Source organism: Apium graveolens, chromosome 2 (assembly GCF_009905375.1).
Source record: "Apium graveolens cultivar Ventura chromosome 2, ASM990537v1, whole genome shotgun sequence".
NCBI lineage: Eukaryota > Viridiplantae > Streptophyta > Magnoliopsida > Apiales > Apiaceae > Apium > Apium graveolens.
The window spans coordinates 244,828,281-244,851,297 of record NC_133648.1 but is presented as its reverse complement, the minus strand read 5'-3'; the positions used below and the strand labels follow the sequence as shown (position 1 = coordinate 244,851,297).

General features: G+C 36.2%; 1 non-coding gene across 1 annotated transcript; it reads left to right on the top strand.

Annotated features, from left to right (window-relative positions):
* The first annotated feature begins 2,534 nt into the window (after positions 1-2,534).
* Positions 2,535-2,641, top strand: LOC141710331 (small nucleolar RNA R71). Its single transcript, XR_012570857.1, has one exon. It is a non-coding gene; the product is annotated as a small nucleolar RNA R71 (small nucleolar RNA).
* Positions 2,642-23,017: the final 20,376 nt, after the last annotated feature.

Genomic DNA, 23,017 nt, shown 5'->3' with positions numbered 1-23,017 from the left:
CCAGTAAGTCCTGATTTGTCCTATTGTTAAGTTCTGAAAACTAAATACAAATCATATTAGACATGACATCTCAAATATATCTAACAGTCCTGTTTGTTAAGATCTGAAAACTAAACATGAATCATATTAGATATGACATCTCAAATATATCTAACACAAAGTATTGCTGGAATATTTCGCTCAAAAATATCAAAAGGATTTTTAATACATTTAAGGAATAAATTATGGGGTTCCTTATCCAAATTTTTTGATTCAGCAATTATGATTTTAAATGTCCTGCTCTAGTGCAGATGTCAGTTTTATATCAAAATGACCATATATATATTATAAGTATCTTGCTGAGCATTTCTTTCACTCATACTTGCCTGTTTTTAAATTTAACCTTCAGTGAGGATTAGTTTGTGCTGTTTAGCTGCATAATTCTAGGAAGCAAAGAGGAAACTTTTGAAATATGATTGGTCCGGAGTTTGCGGAACTAGTGTAAGTTCTATTATGTAAAGTTGTTTATATTATACTATATTATTGTTGTGTATTGTATAGTTGGGCCTAGTATACTTCCTTTCGAAGTTATACTGGCGGGTTAGTCTTGAGATTTGAGTTATTAAAAAGAGTTTTAAAAGAAAGTGAAAATTTTATTTATGGAATTCGGATATCTTGTTTCTAGAACTGTAACCTAAAAAGATCTTGGGTATAATTTGGGATCACAGATATTATATTTGAGTTGCTGGCATTTATTTATAAATTAAAAAAGGTTACTTTGGATTGAGGTTTTATAGTGACGACCAAATCCTCTGACCCGGGATTTGGGGGCGTTACACTTTCTAAGGCGTCAGTCCTTAGCAAGTGATCAAGCTCCGAAGTCACTACGTAGTCGATCAACTCCACTTTAAAGCACTCTTCTTCATCCGTAGGGAATTTTATTACATTGAAGACATTGAACGTGACATCCTGACCCTGAACTCTCATGGTTAGTTCACCCTTTTGCACATTGATAAGAGTTCGGCTCGTAGCTAAGAATGGTCTTCCCAAGATAATGGGAATCTTCTTATCTTCCTCAAAGTCTAGAATGATGAAATCAGCAGGGAATATGAGCTTATCCACCTTAACCAAGATATCCTCCGCTACTCCTCGCGGATAAGTGATGGAACGGTCAGCCAACTGCAAAGACATGTTCACAGGTTTTAGATCAGGTAGTCCAAGTTTCTTGAAAACGGACAAGGGCATCAGATTGATGCTAACTCCCAAGTCACAGAAACACTTGTCGAATGACAAATTGCCAATGGTGCAAGGTATCGTGAAGCTTTCTGGATCTTTAAGCTTAGGAGGTAATTTATGTTGCAGCACAACACTGCACTATTCTATTAGAGCAAAAGTTTCCAACTCCTGAAGTTTTTAGCTTCCGAGATAGAATATCCTACATGAACTTAGCATAGCTCGGCATCTGTTCTGAAGCTTCAGCAAAAGGTATGTTAATATACAACTTCTTGAAAACCTCCAAAAACTTGGCAAACTATTTATCAAACTTCTGCTTCTGAAGCCTTTTAGGATATGGCGGAGGTGGGTAGACCTATTTATCCCCTGTATTACCCTCAAGAGGATTGCTTTCAACAGCTTTCTTCTTCGGTTCCACCTCAGTATCCTTCTGCACCACTTTTTCAGTTACAATCTCATTTTCTGGATTTGGTAAAGGTGCAAATGCACCTGCATTCTGAACAGAATCTTCATCTTGCTGAATTTGGGGGTTCGCGATCTTTCCAGATCTCAAGGTGATTGCCTTCAACTGCTCCTTAACTTCCTTCTTGCCTGGATTAGCTTCGGTATCACTAGGAAGAGTTCCTGGTTGACGGTTCAACAAAGCATTGGCAATTTGCCCTATTTGATTCTCCAGAGTCTAGATAGAAACCGCTTGGCTCTTGCACATCAGCCTCAACTCCTCCAATTTAGATTTTTCATTAATAGGTTGACCGGCATTTTTATGCGGTTGTTGTTGGAGTTGTTGTCTTGGTGCATACTGTTGTTGAAAACCAGGAGGGTTGAATTGCTTTTCTCCAAAATATCGATAAGGCTGTTGTACCGCATTCTGGTTGTTGCTCCAGCTGAAGTTAGGATGATTGCGGTTGTTAGGATGATAAGTGGAAGGAACTGGTTGCTGCGACCTCTGAAAGTTGCTCACAAACTAGGCTGACTCACTAGATATAGCACACTGCTCCGTTTCATGCGCACCTGCACAAAGCTCACAGACACTTGTGATCTGATTAACTCCATAGTTAGCCAACGAATCCACTTTCATCATTAACGCTTTTAGCTGAGTAGCTATAGCCATAGCTGTATCCACCTCTAGAATTCCTGCTACCTTTCCTTGAGGTAGTCTCTGAGTTGGGTTCTCATATTCATTAGCAGCCATCAATTCAATTAATTCATAAGCTTCATTATAGCTCTTAACCCATAAGGCTCCACCTGATGCTGCATCGAGCATGGGTCTGGAATGCGCTCCCAAACCATTATAAAAGCAATTGATGATCATCCAATCAGGCATGCCATGATGAGGAAACTTCCTAAGCATCTCCTTGTAGCACTCCCAAGCCTCACATAAAGATTCTCCTGATTGTTGCGCAAATTGAGTAAGACTGTTCCTGATTGCAAGTGTCTTCGCCATAGGGAAGAATTTAGTAAGAAACTTATGAGCAAGATCTTCCCAAGTAGTGATAAAATCTGCTGGTAGAGAATGCAACCAATAATTAGCTTTATACCTCAGAGAGAATGGGAAAAGCCTCAGCTTCACAGAATCTTTAGAAACATTGTTGAACTTGAAGGTGTCGTAGATCTCAATGAAATCTCTAATGTGCATGTTGGGATCTTCCATTAGAGAACCCCCAAACTGGACTGAATTTTGCACCATTTGAATCCTGTTAGACTTGATTTCAAAGGTATTAGCCATAATGGCTGGTCTGACAATGCTAGACTGTATGTTATTGATCTTCGGTTGAGAATAATCCATCAAAACTTTCGGATTTGCTATTGGTTCTCCCATTGCAATAAATACTTTTTCTTCAACTTTCTCAACTTCTTTAAAAACTTCTTCAACTACTTCAATTCCGTCCAGTGTTTCCTTACGAGATTGAGAACGCGTTTGCATACACACTCATTAGAGTACCTGAAACACAAACAAAGTAAACAAGTAAGTAAAATATCCGAGTCAGTGAACTTTAACGACCACTGATGTTAGGAACATAAAATAAATTTAACACCGATATCCCCGACAGCGGTGCTAAAAACTTGTTCGCACTAAAATACACGCGAAAATACATGCAAGCACACGTGATCACAAGTAGTATAAGAGTTAAGTCAAGTTCGTTCCCACAGGGACTGGTTTAGGTTAAGTTTAGATTATGCACCTATGCAACAATCTATGATTATCGTTCACAACTAAGACAAATAACAAGTTGAATTTTGATTTAACTAAGAGATTATACTAAATAGCATTAACTAGGAGAATTACGATTGAATTACTTATATGAGAATAAACATGGGATTCTAACTTCATTAAATATTTCATTCAAAGTTTATGTCTTTAACCTTAGCATGTGATGGTGATGATAACTAATCAGATAACACTAAATTAGTATACGCTAACTTTCATTATACGTACACCCTATTATCAAACATCCACAATTAAGATAGAAGTTGAATATACACCAATTATGCGTAGTCCCTATATGTCTATAAATATTGAAAACATAATGATGTAAGAGCAAGTTATCTATCTTGATTACATAGGGTGATAAGATGGTTAAAATTACCCAAAAATTATGTATGTCAATTCATACATAAACCTATGCTAGCATGGCAAGTTCTAAACCTCTATATTCATTGTCACTTCAATAGAGATTAACAAACAATCTTAGATGTTAGCTACGCATCAAAGACGAATACACACAACCAAACTAGGAAATCATAAATCACCACACACAAAGGATAATAAAACAATTAACTATTGAAATTCATAAATAAATCCGTTAGAACCCCATGACAACGATTAGTTCATAATCGAACTCATCGTCACCGTGGGTTCCAATGAAAACATGATAATAAACAAATAAGAGTACTAAGGTTTAAAGATAACTCAAAATCAAGCATCCAAAGTATTAACTATATTAAAGAATACAAAAGTCTTCTTCTCCGTAGCCGTATTGTGCTCTCTAGGTCTTTGTATTGATCTCCCTTGGCTCCTTCTTCTTAAAAATGAATTACTATTGGTTTATATAGACTTCTGGACAACCTGGGCTCGCTAATTCTTCAAAATAGACTCGAAACAAGATTCTAGCCCAGAAACCCGGCGCGGCCACCCCACTCTCCCGCGCGGGCGCGCGGCTTCTCTGACATCTGGCACGGCCACCCCGCTATCCCGCGCGGGCGTGCCATGCCACTGTACTTTTCTGTATTTTCCTTACTTTAGCTGTATTTTGAGTTCCGTTCATCAGATTTCAGCGAATCAACAGTCCACGCAAAGCTATCGAGATGCTCTTCAGCATTAACATGGCCTAGGCTTCTAATTCTGATCTATTTTCAGCATATTTCTTTGAAAAGCTCATTTATTCATCTAACTAATGTTTGTAATGCACTAACACAAAAACACATCAAAAATACCAATAACTTGAGTCCAAAACACCAACTTAAGCCTGTAATGAAGCGTTCCAAGTAGATATAAAATCCACTTTTCAGTGAGACATGCCAAATCTGGAGTTTGCTTAAAATGAGGTCTGTGAGGCTTGTCAAAAAGGAAAAATGAAGAAATCAAGTCACAAGAGTAAAACAGTGAATTTCATAAGTGCACCTTTGCAACTTATTCACATGGACTTATTTTGGACCAGTAAATGTTTTGTCAATTTCAAGAAAGAAATATGCACTTGTGATGTTGGCTGACTACTTAAGGTACACATAGGTAGATTTTATGCATTCTAAAGATGAGAATGCACACATCATAATTGAACACATCAAGAAGATTGTGAAGCAGGCTAAGATCAGGAATGTGTGACAATGGCACAAAATTCAGAAATGCAACCTTGACTGATTTTTGTAAAGACAAGGGAATTCTTCCAGAATTCTCAGCTGCTTGAACACCTCAACCAAATGGGGTAGTTGAGAGAAATAATAGAACACTAGTAGACGCTGCTAGAACAATGCTGCAGGATGCCAAATTGCCAACAAGTTTTTTGGGAAAAAGCTGTCAACACTGCATGCTATACTCAAAATAGATATCTCATTAACAAGAATTTTGGCAAATCACCCTAATCAGTCTTATCTAAAAGAAAGCCTAATGTGAAGCATCTTCATGTGTTTGGAAGCAAGTGTTATGTTTTGAAAGACAACTCTAAATATGTGGGAAAATTTGACTCTAAGGTTTTTGAAGCAATTTTTCCGGGATATTCATTGGAGAGAACTGCCTACAAAGTGTATGTGCTTGAATAAAAGAAAGTTATGAAAAGCACATATGTGACTTTTGATGATGACAAGTGTCCGGGCTTGGTATGCCTTGATGAAAATGAAGTTGAGGCCCTTAAATTTAAAAATCTCAATACTGATTATGATTCTAAAGATGAAGCTGAAATCAACACAAGCAACAAAATGGAAGAAGAGTCAACTGAAAAAGTGAATCATGAAAAATGGAAGCTCATCTCAAACACCTGAATTTAATAGCACAAAACCAAGGGGAAAGAGGAGAAAGTTCTGCAAGTCATGCCAATGATGAAGAAAATGCATAAAATTCAAGTCAACAAACTCACACCAGGAAATGGGATAGGAGTCACACAAGAGAATCAATTATTGGTAATCCTAATGCTGGAGTGAGGACTAGAAGTGCATCTGCTAATAAATGTCTACATGCATGCTTTTTTCACAAATTGAGCCTAAGAAAACTGAGGAAGCTCTACTTGATCCTTATTGGATATTTTCTATGGAAGAGGAGCTAAATCAGTTTGAGGGAAACAAAGTTTGGGAATTGGTTCCTGCACCAAAGAACAGAAGTGTAATCGGAACAAAGTGGGTGTTCGGGAATTAAATGGATAAAAATGGAATTGTCACTAAAAACAAAGCAAGGTTGGTTGCAAAAGGCTACTCACAGGAGCAAGGAATTGATTGTGATGAAACTTTTTCTCTAGTTACCAGACTTGAAGCAATAAGGATCTTTTTTGCATTTGCTGCACAATCAAATTTTAAGGTGTAACAAATGGATGTAAAAAGTGCATTCCTAAATAGTGAGTTGGAAGAAGAAATTTATGTGGAACAGCCACCTGGATTTGAAGATCCAAAATTTCCAAACTTTGTGTACAAACTACTCAAGACTCTATATGGACTAAAGCAAGCACCTAGAGCATGGTAAGACACACTATCAGAATTTTTGCTTAAACATGGATTCACTAGAGGTACAATTGAAAAGACTCTCTTCTACAAGCAGCATGATGATGATATGATCCTAGTTCAGATCTATGTGGTTGACATCATTCTTTGTTCTACTAATGAAAAGCTATGTCAAAGATTCTCAAAGCTCATGCAGAGTGAATATGAAATGAGTATGATGGGAGAGTTGAGTTACTTTCTAGGACTTCAAGTAAGTCAAAGAAGTGATGGAATATTCATCAGTCAAACTAAGTATGTCAAGGATTTATTAAAAAAGTTTGGAATGGTTGATTTTTCACCTGCATCAACACCTATGTCTACAGCTACAAAGTTGGATAAAGATAAAAAGGGCAAAAGTGTAGACATTTCAGGTTATAGAGGGATGATTCGATCTTTGCTGTATTTGACTACTAGTTGACCAGACATTATGTTTGTAACATGTGTGTATGCAAGATTTCAAGTCAATCCAAAGGAATCACATTTGATGGTTGTGAAGAGAATTTTCGGAAACTTAAAGGGGACTCCAAACATGGGATTATGGTATCCTAAGGGAACATGAGTTGAAGCTGTTGGATACACAGATGCAGATTTTGCTGGATGTAGGGTTGACATAAAGAGTACTAGTGGAAGCTGTAAGTTTCTTGGACAAAGACTTGTATCCTGATATAACAAGAATTAATAATTTGTATCAACTTCCACAACTGAGGCTGAATACATAGTTGTTGGAAGTTATTGTGCTCAAGTGCTTTGGATTAGAAATCAGCTAATGGATTATGGCCTAGTGTTACACAAATTCCAATTATGTGTGACAATACTAGTGTTGTATCTATTATGGCTAATCTAGTTAATCATTCTAGAACAAAGCACATTGATGTAAGGTACCATTTTATTAGAGAACATGATGCAAACGGTACCATTGAGCTTATTTCTCTTCCAACAAAAAAACAGTTAGCTGATATTTTTACTAAACCTTTGGATGAAGTAACTTTCACTAGACTTGTACGTGAAATTGGAATGCTAAACTCTTCATCCTAAAGGAAAGAACTCAACTAATATTTTGCAGCGGATTGATTTTTAATAAATCAAAATTAATTTGATTCAATTGGAAATTAACTGGAATATGAGTTATAAATATTTCAGAAATCTCTGAATATTTATTTTTCAAAATTCAAAATTTAGCTTGGAATTTTTCTATTCTAAGAAAACTTTCTAAAATGTTGATATAAATTTTCATTATGTAAAATTAGCACAAGGCAGAATCAAAAAGAATAAAAGTATATTGAGAACTGAGTTCTCGATAAGTCCAACTGACTTCCTGACAAGTCATTTTGAGACTTCTCGAGTAAGTTCTCGGTAAGTCATTTCTCTGACTTCTCGAAGGACTTCTCGACAAGCTTTATTATGACTTCTCGATAAGTCATTGTAGAGATCTCGATAAGTGATAATCACAGAATTCTCTACAAGTATAAACTTTAGACTTATTAATAACTCAGAACTGAGATAATTTACCTTAGTTAATTATTTTGGTAAAATACTTTTGATAAAATTCATTCTGATTTTATTTTGATTTATTCAAATAAAAATTAGAAACAATTCAGTCCATTCAGGACAAACTGAGTATTTATTTGATATCTCGACAAGTCATTTTGTAGTTCTCGATAAGAGTCAGGAAAATGACATATCGATTTGTATCTATTCTCAATATGACTTCTCAATAAGCAAATCTCGAACTTCTATTTTAAATTCTCGATAAGTCATTTACCTTTTACTATAAATACCCAGACATCTAGACATACACCTCTTTACGCCTTCGAGATCTCTAAGTGACCTAATTTTTCAAAATCCAAACCGTTTTCTCTCATTTTGAGCTCTTTATCTCTAATTTTTCTTACCCACTCAATTCTACTCCTCTAAAATGGCACTAAAAAATGTTAGAGCTGCAATTTCCAAGGATGGAACCAACTATCTCGCTTTTATAGATGCTAATCAAGTTTCTGACAGTTTCAAGGAGTTTGTTAAATTTTTGTATGAGTCTTATCTTGCAGGAGCTCTAACTGCTAATCCAATCCTCTACTTGAATGTTCTGCATGAATTCTGGACAACAGCTGTAGTGAGGATAGTTGTGCATGACAACTCACTCTCTATGGTGATAAACTACTCCATTCAAGGCCAATAGGTGGAGTTTAATGAGCAAGATGTGAATCAAGCTTTGGGCATTCCAACTGAGTAAATGGTGGAGATTCCTACTCAACAGGTGCTGGCTGATTTCATGGAATTCATCAATTACAGTGAGAAGATCAACCTGGATAGTCTAAACAAGAAGAATCTGAAAAGAGAATGGTCCTTCTTATTTGACATCATCATAAGGGCCTTCGCTTGCAGAAAGACAGGGTATGACAACATATCAAGTGTGGTCCAGAAGCTGGTGTTCTCCATAGCTCACAACAGACACCTAAATGTGGGCTTATTGATCCTGGAAGAACTTAGCACCAGGCTCACAATGCCCCTAGCTACAAGAGGTAAGGAAATCTTCCTTCCTAGGTTTATAATGTCCACTTTGAATCAAAAAGTTAAGGACATTCATTTACTTAATGATATAAATAGAACACTAACAGACAACTATAAGCAAGTGTCCAAATTTCTATTTGGATCTTTTACTACAAAGAACTGGGTGCAAGTAGGTCTCAAAATGACTCGAGTCATGATTGAGAAATTTAGGACCTATCCTTACCCTATGCCTGACATGAGGTCTAGTGCTATAACATCTAGTACAGTTATGGCTCCCGTCACTGTGGAAGAACAAACACAGGACAACCAACAAGGGCCCTCCCAAACTGAGACCCTTTTTTTAGTACCACTAAAAGCTAGAAAACCAACCACTTCATCCTCTCAAAAGGCTGAAGTGAGTAAAAAGAAGAGGAAGCAGACACCTTTGAAAGTATTTAGTGAGAGTGGTAAGGTTAACACAAAACCTGATCCTCACCTGGTCAGAAAACCAAAAAAGGCAAAACAAACTGAGTTGACCACTCAATACACCTCTGCATCCTCCCAAAAGGATGTGTTGAAAAAAGGGATTAAAATAGACTCTAGGGGCATCCACTCAATATGGTGTCTCAATTGAAAAGAGCACTCTCCTTAGTGCACCATGCAAAGAGTCTACACCAACACTTGAACAAATTCAGGTGTATGAAAGAAGAAATAAGGATGGTGCACATAAAGAGAGCACATCTTTTGAAGCTCCCTCATCTTTTAAGGGGGATCTGCCAACACTTAACTCTGAAATTCAATATCTAATTTCTCAAATTTCTTCTTCATTCAATCAAACACTTAAATCTGATTCTCAAGTGTTGCCAACATCATATGACATGGTTCATGAAACTATGCTCACAACCCATGACCCAAATTTACTTGGTGAGAGGCTACATGTTGGGGTAGACCTTGATGACACCAACACAAACACAGGGGTTTCATCAGTTTTTACTGAAGACCTCGTGGTAGTTACAAATGCACCATCATGTGCAAATCAACCTTCACATGTTGTAAGGTTTTAGGGTAGTACTCCTGAGGGGGAGTTATCTAAATCCTCTCCAATTCAATTGGAGGTTCCTCTTGAAAGAACAACTCCCCTCAAAACTCTAGCTGAAATTGCACTCACAATTGAAGCTAGGAGTTCAATTGTCAATGATCCTTCTATGGGGGAGGCAAGTACATCACATTCAAGTGGCAGTGCTTTGAAAGAAGTACAAGGGTTTGAGGCTAGAGTACATGACAGTAACCTAGTCAAGTCCCCTCCAATTCCAATATAGGTTCCCATCACAAGTGGAGAATAACAAACTGTCATAACCAAAGTTCAACCTGTGAGTCAAACTGTGACATTTGTCACAGGTGGTTCTATTGAGTCTCTACCCTCCACTTCAAACTCAACCGGCCAACCATCCACTTCTAACCCTTCTCAACCACAACCTCATTTGATCTCACAGTGGCTAAAGGAAACAAAAGCGCAACCAACAACTATCAATGATCATTTAGTTGATCAATTGTCCGGACTTGTGCAAATTTCACAACAGCTTCTCACCTCAGACATGTCTAATCAAGATTACCAAGCTATCATGCTTTCCTATCAGACAGAGGTTCAAGAACAGAATGCCAAAATTGTAAATGAAGCTGAACAAGATGGCAATTGCGATGCCTGGCTGGACAAAGACTTTAGTTTGGAGATGGATGCAGTGTTAGCAAGGTTCAGGGAGGAGTACTTGACCATTCTTGGGAGTAACGACAAATCCCTAACTCCAAGAAAAGTCTATGATGCAGTCACTGACGTCTACAAAGCTCAACTTAAAGCTTTTCATCTCTTTGGTAAAGCTCTCAAACTGCAATTGACGGATCATCAAGACAAAACAAGGAAACTGGTCAAGGACAAGCTAGATAAAATCATTCCTTCTCAGGTGGAAAACAAGCAAAAATTCTCTAGATTTACTGATCAAATGGCAAATTTTGATATTTCCTCTGTACACAAGAGCATCAAGAATCTCAGGGAGTCATTTATAGCTCTGCATGAAGTTGTGCAGAAGCAAATCATAATTAATAATGACATCAGGTTCAAACTGGATCAACTTCATCAGGCTAGATATGAACCATCTGCTCTTTTGATAGAAGGAATCAAGGAAGCTGTACAAGCCACATTTGGTACTCCTGTATCTTCAAGCTCTCAACAACCCATGTCAACATCCACCAACTTGCAAATTTAAGCTCTCCAATCTCAAGTCTCTACTTTGCAGTCTTCAAATGAATCATTGACAACTAAAGTATCACAACTCACAGCTATGGTAGAAAGTCAACAGGCTAATATCCAGATCCTGGTAGACTCTCATAAGCACCTAAAAATGCAAAATTCAGTGTTTTTGGGAGCCATCATAGGTGCACTCAACATTCCTTTTCCTGCACTTCCAGAAACTGTTAGGCCTGGAATTCCTACACATCTCATCTTGCCTGCTAACAAGACTAAGGGGGAGATAGAGACTAGGGTATCAAGATCATCTGCTCAACAATCTGGCCAAGTTACTCAATCATCTGTCAAAGCTGCTCAAAAAGGCAAATCTAAAGAAGTTGATATTAGAATGGAAAGGCTTATAAAAGCAGTTGAGGGACCTAGTCTAAGCAAGGAATTTGATGATTTTCTAAAGGCTCTCAGGACTTCTCTCAACAACAATTTCATCACCAACAAGAGGGCTTTGGACAAGATTATAAACTTCATAAGGGTGATTTTGATAACCAAGGACAACTTTTAAGGAAGAAGAATTGTGATCAACATAAATGACTCAGGTGTGGATAGGTGTATGCAGGTGTCCCTAAATTTTCTCACATCAAGAAGGGCATCTGAATTGGATATATTCATTGACAAAGTCAATAGAGTAATCAATGAAGACACTCTTTTGCTTAAGGGACTACAAAAAGCTCAAGAAGCCGGTTTTTTAGAAGCATGCCTCCAGCCAAACAAGGGAGTGGCATACATCTGTCCATCCACCAAACAACTCAAGAACTTTCATGTTCCTAGACACTATGTCATGGCACACAAGAAGCTCATAATGTCTTCGGAGACTGAGTTGAAGACTAAGAAGAACAAGACTTTTAAAGATGAAGAGATGATTAAGATATTGGGGAGATATTTGAGAGATCCTGAAGCCAAGTTGCCCAAAACACAAATCAATAAAGATTACTTGGATGATGATGAGCAAAAGAAAGATGATCAAAAACCTTCTGGCTCAAATCCAAGTCAATTCTCCAAGGCAACTGGCAGCAAAAGTGAAGATAAGAAAAGAGATGACAGAAAGACATGAGATGAAAGAAGAAGGAGGATGGTTCAGGATCCAAGAAAAATTCCCTACCAATCCAAATACAACAAAATCAAACCTCTAAGCCAACAAAATCAAACACTTTACCACCGTTAACCTCTAAGCCTAAGTTTTTGTACAAACATACTGCAAACACCATACTAAAATACCAATCACTTCCAGCCAAACCATTCTAAAGAAAATCTCAAACCTACCTTCTTTCAAGCCACCAATCAAAAATCATTACAAGTATGTTGGAAGAAAGCCAAAGTAACTGCAAGTTACTAAGAGGGCTATCTGGAACTGTTTTAATAAAAATGATTTTCTACCTCTAAACTAGTTCATCACAGATGATGACTACTTTCAACAATTAGCTGAAGAAATGGTCAAAGTTTGGGTTGTATCATTGAGAGAAGACAGAATCTATTATCAAAATGGTTCCTACACTTTACTTGGCATAAATTTGATGGACACATTTTCAACCACATAAATTAAGAGGGTGATTAGCCTACTGAAGGATAAGGATACAAGTAATGGCATGGAGAGCTGTATTGGGTGTATGGTTGATAGTAAGGGAAGATAGAAGGGCAAAAGAAAAGGTTGAAAGAGAGGAAAGGGAAAGGAAATATACTGAAGAGATAGAAATATTTGAGCAAAGATCTGAGGAATCCAAGGCAAGGTGAATGAGCAGAATATCTAAGGATGGACATTTTCTAAACATAAAAACTGGCAGACTCGCTTAAAACCGTCCATTAAAGTCGGTCGGTTTTGTCCTGTTTTTTTGTAGTGATTATTATATACAGGATCCAAGAGATTCAAGATTCAGAATAAATTACTTGAATAGTTATTCATTAGATGATTGGATCAAGCTTGTGGAAGCTCTAAGAGGGACACAAATCATAGAGGAACTACAAGTACTTGTAAATTTAAAGGACCTCATTAGACAAGAAACAGGCTATGAGAAATTTGTGTGATGAATGTACTCAATTGAACTCATGTAATTTATCAGTGTATAAAAGTTGTATTTATTAATCTGTCAATTTGTATGTATTTAATTTGTAACTTGGGGTTAATCTAGTTACCGGGCATGAATTTGTGATAAGCTATATTCTCACAAATTAGGGGAGATTGTTGTGCAAGACATGCATGTTTCATAACAAGACTAAGTCAAATTGACAGCGTAAGAATTAGTTGTATGATAATCTAAATTTGTATTTTTTATTGTATTACTTGAGTCTATAAAAATGTGAAAAATCAGACTGGAGTATTTTTCTATAAACAGTCTCAAGCCTAAGAATAAACTCTAGAAGAAGATCAAGAAGATCATGCCTCAAAGATTTTGTGAAGAAACTTGGAGTTGAATAAATCTGTTTTAGGAAAAATGTTCTAAGTCAAGTTATCTACAAGTCACAGATCAAGTCATTTAGAGAAGTCATTCGAGAACTCCAGAATGACTTATCGAGAAGTCCAAAATAGCTTATAAAGAAGTCTCAGAGATATCAACAAGTCAAATGAAGACATAAATATTGGAGATATTGACAAGTCATTTCTGTATTAGAGAACTTAGAGATATCGACAAGTCAAAATAAAGATATGAAGATTGGAGATATCGACAAGTCAATTCTTTCATTAGAGATCTCAGAGATTTTGACAAGACAAAATGCTTATAGAGATCTCAGAGATATGGACAAGTCATTTCTACATGCAGAAAGTTAGAGACCTCGATAAGTCAAGTTCACTTATAGAGAACTCAGAGACCTCGACAAGTCAAGTTCAATTATAGAGAACTCAGAGACTTCGACAAGTCTAAACACTTGTTGAGAACTAAGAGATCTCGATAAGCCATTATACTTATCGAGATGTCAGTTCTCTATAGATCAAACTGGAGATCTCGATATGAACCTCAAGTAAAGAATGCAGACAAGTTAAATATTCAAGATTATCAATCGACAAACGATCTAATCATTTAGACTGAAAATTCTATAAAAGCAGCTTAAAGAGTACAAGATCTAAGACCAAGATTACCTAACAAAGGAAAGGCACACACATACATGATTTGCAAAGATACACTAAGCCATAAATGGAAAGCTTTAGAGATAACTTAAAGTTGGGTTTAGTACTTCTTACTGCATGTGTGTAAACCTGTGTTTACTAATCTATAAAGTAAACACTAGTCCATTGCTTTTAAATTATATCAAACATATCTAATTTTTCTTGTAACTCTCTCAAGGAAGAAGCTGAGTTCTTTACTTACAAAGAACCCAAGATTTATAGCAAGACACTAGCTTGATTTTAATACAAAATTAAGTGAGCTTTGAAATATTGTGTGCACTATTTTATTTCAGCTAAATAAATTTTTTGCATTTCTAATCTACTTTGTTGACCAAGTAACAAACATTCAAAAAGCCTTAAAAATATCCAAAATACATTCACCCCTTGTGTTGTATTCATTACCTAACACATATCAATATGGAGTTCTCTACAAGTATAAATTTTAGACTTATCAATATAACTCAGAACTGGAATAATTTAATTTAATAAATTATTTCAGTAAAATACTTTTGATATAATCAATTCTAATTTTATGATGATTTATTCAATATAAATTGGAATAATTCAGTCCAATTAGGACAAACTGGGTATTTGTTATACATTTCGATAAGTCACTATCTAGTTCTCGATAAGAGTCAGGACAGTAACATCTCGACATGAGTCTTCTAATTCATGTGACTTCTCGATAAGCAAATATCAACCGTTTATCCCTTACTTCTCGACAAGTCACATCTTTAGCCTATAAATACCCAGACATCTCGACATAACCCCTCTTTACACTTTCGAGATCTCAATTGACCTAATTTCAATAAATCTTTACCGTTCTTACTCATTTCAAGCTCTTTCTTTCTCTAGTCACTTACACACTCAAACTCAAACACTTTCAATGGCTTCCAACAACGTTAGAGCTGTTATATCCAAGGATGGAACCAATTACTTGCCTTTGTGGATGCAAACCAAGCACCTGATACTTTCAAGTGCTTTGTCAAATTTCTTTCTGATTCCTATCTCGCAGGAGCTTTTGACTGTAAATCATGTGTTATATTTGGATGTGCTTAACGAGTTTTGGAACTCGGATGTTGTAAACATAATTATTTATAAGAATCAAGTAATCTCATTGGTGATTAACTGCATAATTCAAGGTGTTCCTGTGGAGTTTAATGTTAATGATGTCAACAAAGACTTGGGCATCCCTACAGACATCATTGTGGAGGCTCCAACAACACAGGAGTTGGCTGAGTTTATGGATTTCATAAACTACAGTGAGAAGATTGATATGGCCAGGCTAAACAAGAAGAATCTGATAAGAGAATGGTCCTTCATCTTTGATTCTATCATTAGAGAATTGATATACAGGAAGCCTGGATATGACAATATCTCCAATGTGGTGTAGAAGCTGGTGCATTCCATAGCAAACAACAGGCACCTCTATATTGGCATGTTAATTTTGGAAGAAATAAGCACAAGGCTGACCATGCCTTTGGTAAGTAGAAATAAAGAAGTTTTCTTCCCTAGATTTATAATGTCCACTTTAAATTATAAAGTAGCTGAGATTCATATGCTTGAAAGAATAGATAAAAATTGAATAGGCAATTATAAACAGGTGTCCAAAGTTCTATTTGGTTCACTAACTACAAAGAATCAGGTAAAGGTAGCTCTAAATATCACTGACTTCATGTTGGAGAAATTTAGAACTTACCCTTACTCTATGCCTGATATGAGGTCAAGCACAATATCTACTACAGCTATGGCCTCTGCATCTGTAGAAGGAACCAAACATGATAGCATACAGGGGCCTTCCACAGCTGAGACCTTTCCTTCACAACATTTAGATTCTAGGAATCCAACTACTTCATTCTCTCAAAAGGATGGATTTAGTAAAAAGAAGAGATAGCAAACACCTATGGTAGTTGTTAGTGAGAGTGATAAGGACCAAACATAAATTGAGTCTCCCTTGGTCAAAAATCCAAAGAAGCAAAGGAAGGTTGAGCTGACCACTCAAATAACCACCTCGACATCTTCTCAAAAAGAAGCAGTTGTAACAAAGGGGCAACATTAGACTCTAGTGGCATCTTCTCAACAAGGTGTCACTATTGAAACAAGCATTCTCCCTAATGCATCCTGTAAAGAGTCTGCACCCCCTCTTGATCACTCTCAATAGGGTGAAAGAAGTCATTTGGTTAGCACACACAGTGAGAGCACATAAGTTGAAACTCCCCCATCCATTTAGGGGGAGTTTTCAAAAATCATTCATAAACTCACTCATCTCATTTCTCAAATTTCTTCATCTTGCAATGAGAGGCATGAATCTTCTTCTTAAGCTTTGTCACCATCATGTAACACAGTTCAAGAAACCGTGTTCACCACTCAGAAACAAAATTTAGATGGTGAGAGGCTACATGCTGAGGTAGACCTTGATGACGCCATAAAAAATACAGGGTTTTCATCAGTTTTTACTGAAGACCCTGTGCAGGTTCCAATTGCACTTTCAAGTGCACAACAGTCTTCACGGACTGCAAGGTTTAAGGGGAGCTACTCAAATTCTCTCTAATTCAATTGGAGGTTTCTCAAGCAGGAACAACTCCCCTCATAACCCTAGCTGAAATAGCTTTGTCAATTAAAGCTGGGAGTACAATTACAATTAATACAGCTATTATGGAGGCAAGTTATCAAGCACATTCAAGTGCCAGTTCCTTGAAAGAGGAATAAGGGTTTGATGCCATGGTACATGATAGTAACCTGGTCAAATCCCCTCCAATTCCAATGCAGGTTCACTCTGGTAGTGAACAATACATGATCACAACCATAGTTCATACTTTGAGTCAAACTGTAACACCTGTCACAGGAACAATTCATACCTCAATTCCATCAACCTCAACACTACAAATCAGCCATCAACCTCAAACACTTCAAATCAACCCTTCACTTTAACACAACCTTCAACATCATCTCTCAATGGTTGCAAGATGCTCAAGCTCAACCTACTTCAGTGAATGGCCTACTAGTTGATCAGCTTGCAGGCCTAGCCAACATTACCCTACAACTTCTTACCACTACAATGTATAATCAAGATTACCAAGAAATATTGCTATCATATAATGAGGATGTAGAAGACCATCAAGCAAAGACTGCAGATAAAGCAGATAGAAATGTGGATGCATGGTTGTCCAAGAATTTCATAGTGGACATGGAGGAGACTTTGGTTAAGTTTAGAGAAGAATAAATTACTATCTTGGGAAGCAATGTCAAGGTCCTTATTAGTCCCAAAGTATCATAGAAGGGGGGTTGAATACGATACCTATAATCTTTTTGATTTGTTTACAAGTTCTTCGTTATAAGTACGGAATCAAAATAGACACAAAATAATTCAAGGAATATATTGTTTGTATTAATATAATCCTTGAGGTTGCTACAATCTAATCAATGAATTGATTAGGTACAATAAATTCAGCAGCACAACTTTATGTTTACAAGATTAATGAATGAGGTTCTTTAATAAAGCTTGCGTAAACACTTTTTGTTGAACTGAAGAAGATAACCAATTGAATTTACATTCATTTGCTGCTTTTATAGTCTTCAATCTGTATTGGACAGGTGGATTTATTTTATCCCAACAAACCAAATCAATTGCTTCATTTTAATTTGAATAACCTTCCAAGTGCTAACTGGCGACTGAGAAATTCAACATGCGACCATAGTCACAACCTGCGACTAAGTAATTGGTTTGCTAACCTGCGACTAAGTACTTGGTTTGCCAACCCACGACTAAATCTCAACCTGTGACTAAGTACTTGGTTTTCTAACCTGCGACTAAGTACTTGATTTGCCAACCTGCGACTAAGTATCAACCTGCGAGTAAGTACATGGTTTGCTAACCTACGACTAAGTCTCAACCTGCGACCATATAGTTAACTTGCGAATGCAAAAATGGTTTTTCCTTAGTAATTTTCTTCACAACTTCAACCTGCGACCATATAGCTAACCTGCGACCATATAGTTTTTCCTTAGAAATTTTCTCTGTCTCCAATAGTTGTATCAAAGAACTATTTCCTCTATGTTACTGAATTAAATCTTTTCTGAAATGTTGATGTATGGTGCACTAGTCTGGTTCACAAACAACTAACATGAACTGATTTAATACAATTCATTTTGCACTGCAAAGCTGATACATCTTGGATGGTTATTTCTAGCTTTAACCACTGAACCCCTGATCTTCAATACTTCAAAACATACCATGTAACTAATATTGGAAGTCCTTTGATTTCTTATTCTTCATGGATGCTTGAACATGTTAATGAACTTTTTCCCATGACTTGATTGTGGACTTAGAGAGTCATTTGCATCATTTGATTCTTTGTATTTATCCTATCTTCATCTTTAGGGTTCCTGTACTTCATAATTTAATATTGTTTATCTGTTTCTGTTTCATGTTGAGTTATAATTCCAAACTCAATTACATTATTCTTTATGTTTCATGTTTCTGTTACATTATATTATGCTTTATAGTCCTCACTCCTCTAGAAGTTTATGATGCCATTACTGAGGTGTAAAAAACTCAATTGAAAGCCTTTCAACATATTAGAAGAGCAATACAGAAAATTCTGGATGGTCATCAGGAAAAAGTGAAGAAGCTTGTGAGTGAAAGAATTGATCAATTGGTGCCGTCTCAAATTGAAATCAAGAACAAATTCAACAAATTTGCTGAGAAGATGGCCACCCTTAGTCTAATTGGTGTGGAGTCTAGTATCAAAAATTTAAAATAATCATTTCTGGCCCTACATAAAGTTGTTCAACTCCAAATAACAAGCAACAATGATATAAAATTCAAGTTGAAACAGCTTCACAAGGCTAGATATGAACGTTCATCCCTGATGATGGAAGAAATTAGAAATCCAGTTCAAGCCACTTTTGGTGCTCCTCTCTCTACCAGCTCAGAACTTTCCCTTCTATATCAACAAACCTTCAAATCTAAAATCTTCAAGTTCAGGTTTCAGACCTTCAAACTTCAAATGCTTCCCTATCTACTCAAGTATCCCAATTAACCTCCTTGTCTAAAGTCAGCAATAGGACATCAAGTCCTTAATAGACTCCCACAATATCTATAAATGCAGACCTTGGTGTCTTTGAGAGCTATAATAGGAGCCTTGAATGTGCCCCTTCAGGAAACACCTCAAGTTGTAAGGACCTAAATCCCTCTACCACCAAATACTGTGCATGCTATCAAGACTAAGGGGGAGATTGAGTCTCATTTAAAATCCAGCCAAGCTACAAATCAAATTAAAGATGATGTTGGTTTGGATAGACACATGATGACAGCTGAAGGACCATGTCTTGACAAGGAACTTGATGAACTCCTAAAATCCCTTAGAGTCTTTCTAAATAACGACCACTTTACATACAAAAAGGCTATAGATAGAAACATAAATTTTATGAGGGTGGTGATGGTCACGAGACAAAATTTCAAGGAGAAGAGGATAATTGCAAATGTGAATGATTCAGGTGTAGACAAATGTTTACAGGTGTCACTTTCTTATCTACAATCAAGAAAAGCATCTGAGATGGATATCATTATCAACAAGATGAACATGGTGATTCTAGAGGACACTCTCTTGCTTACAGAGCTCAAAAAGGGTCAAATAGCTGTATTTCCAGAAGCTTACCTTCAACCAAGCAAGGGAGTGGCCTACATCTGTCCAACTACCAAAAGGTGCAAACACTTTTAGATTCCAAAGCACTGTGTCATGGGGAATTTGAGGCCAATAATGACATTAGAGACAGATTTGAAGATTAAGAAGATCAACACCTTTGAAGATGAAGAAATGATTAAAATTCTGGGCAAATATTTGAGGAATGCTGAAACCAGGCTGCCAAGGGCTCAAATTATCACAAAAGATGATTTGGATGATGATGAGTAGAAGTAGGATAAGCATAAATCTTCTCGCTCAAATCCAAGTCAGTCTAGGAAGATAAGTGGTAGCAAAGTGGATGATACTAGAAGAAGGGGAAGGAGGATAAGAAAGGAAATGATGATGGAAAGAAAAAGGATGGAGAAGGAGGAGATAAGAAATAGAAAGTTGAAGAAACTTAAATATCACAAACTCTATTAACCCAAACATAAAATCCAAGTCAAACACAATCTCAATTAATCTAAACCCATAAGCCCAAGTACCTATACAATCCAACTGCCAATTCTCTACTCAAAATTCCTATCACTGCTAGCCAAACCTCACTAAAGAAAATATCTAAACCACATTCATTCAAACCTCCAACTAGAACTCACTTCAAGATTGCAGGAAGAAAATCAAGAAAAATTCAAGTTGGAGCTGGTGCTCTTTGGAATTGATTCAATCAAGATGACTTTCTTTCTAAGAGCATATCAGATGATGATTATCACAAACAGTTAGCTAAGTAGATAGTCAAAGTCTGTGTTACTTTTTAGGAGAAGTCGGGATCTACTAAAAATATGACACCTTCATTTTGCTGAACAGAGAAGTTATTGAAACATTTTCAACTGTAGAATTGGAGAGAATGATAAGTTTGATGAATGTAAGGGATTCATATACAAGAATGAGGAAGGTTGAGCTAGTTGAGAGGTTGAGAGAAATAAATATAAAGGCATGCAAGGGAAAAGGATGAAAGGAAGGGAAGAGAAAAGAAATATGCTAAAGAGATTGAATTGTTTGAGCAAAGATCAAATAAACTGAAGGCTAGGGGGTTTAGCAGGGTATCTAAAGATGGACATTTTCTGAACATCAAGACAAGCAGATTTGCAAGATGCATGATTCATCTTCTCAACAGTTATACATTAACTAAATGGCTCAAATTAGTGGAAGCTTTATGAGGGACTGGGATTATTGAAGAACTCGAAGTATAAGTCAAACTCAAGGACCTTATTAGAATAGAACCTGGTTATGAGAAATTCAAATTATCCTTGTATCTCAATATTTAATGTAACTACAGAATGTATAAAATGTAATTTATAAATTTTTCAATCTTATTGTATTTGATTTTAGCTTGGGGTTAATCTTGTAATCAGACATGAATTTTTGACAAGCAATCTTCTCACAAATTGGGGGAGATTGTTGTGCAAGACATGCCTGTATATAACAAGACTAGGTTGTTAGGTCACACACACTGTAGAAGGGGATTGAATACAGTATTTACTACAATCAAATCGAATTAAAGAATATAATTAACAGAACACAGATTTTATTCAACACAATAAACTCTGTTACAATATGGAACTGTCATCTCTCAGTGATGAACAAATTATCACGAGAGCTGCTAGGGTTACAAAGAATAATAACTTCGATTAGGATAACACATATAGTATAAACCCTATGTCTGTGTTTATATACTACATAGTTACAAGATAATATTCTAATTGATATGGAATATAATTCTTCTTCCTAAAATATATCAACTAGTTATCTTTTCTTCCAAGTATTCTATTCTTCATAGAATTCTTTCTTCATGCATATTTCTTACTGTCTTAGTCTCGATCTTCTTTCCTTTCAATCAGCCGCCTACCTTATCTGAAAGTCACCTTAAGTCCTGATAAATATCTTCTGAAAACTTAAGTTCTGATATCTTAAGTTTTGTCTTCAGTATAAGTGCTGATTTTCAGTTAAGTATTGATTTGTCCTGTTAAGTAAGATCTGAAAACTTAAACACAAATCATATTAGCCATGACATCACAAATGTATCTAATATAAGTCATATTGACAACCCTAAGGATAAGTTGTATGATAATCTATATTTAAATTTTGTAATTGTATTACTTGAGTCTTTAAAAATATTAAGTAGATTAGACTGGAGGATTTTTCTGTGAACAACCTTCAAGCTAAGAAAATAACTCTAGAAGAAGATCAATTCTTAATCATGCCTCAGAGAGAAGTGTAGCAGCTTGCATTTGAATAACGATGTTCTAGGAAAAATGTTCTAAGCCAGATATCAACAAGTCACAGATCAAGGGATATCGAGAAGTCTGTCGAGAAGTCCAAAATGACTTGAAGAGAAGTCCAAGGAGATATCGACAAGTCAACATGTATGTAGAGATCTCAGATATCGACAAGTCAAAATTTCTATGTAGAGAACTGGAGATATCGACAAGGCATTTCTTCATGTAGAGATCTAGAGATATCGACAAGTCAAAATCATGTAGAGAACTCAAGGTGTTGACAAGTCAAAATGTCTATTTAGAGAACTGGAGATGTCGATAAGCTATTCTACATGTAGAGAACTAGAGACCTCGACAAGTCATTTATATATGTCGAGAACTCGAGATATCGATAAGTCATTTTACTTATCGATATGTCACTTCTCTACTGAATAAAAGGAGACCTCGATAACCTATCTCATAATTCAGAATCCAAACAAGTTTAAGATTCAAGATTATCAGTCAACAAACAATTTATTCGCTGAATTGGAAAAACTATAAATGTAGCTTGAAGAATACAAGATCAAGGGCCAAGATTTACTGGACAAATGATGGTCACATACCTACAAGATTCTGCACAGATTTGCTAACACCCGAAAAGGAAATAGATAAGATAGCTTTAGAAACTGTGTTAATACATTTTAGTGTAAATTTTGTAAATCCGTGTTGTTGGTCTTTAAAACATTCACGGGTCCTTAGTTTAGAGGAAACCAAAAACAGATCTAAAAAAATCTTGTTTCTCTCTCAAGATTTGTAGTTGAGTTCTTATTTCTAAGAACACGGATTTGTAGCAAAACAA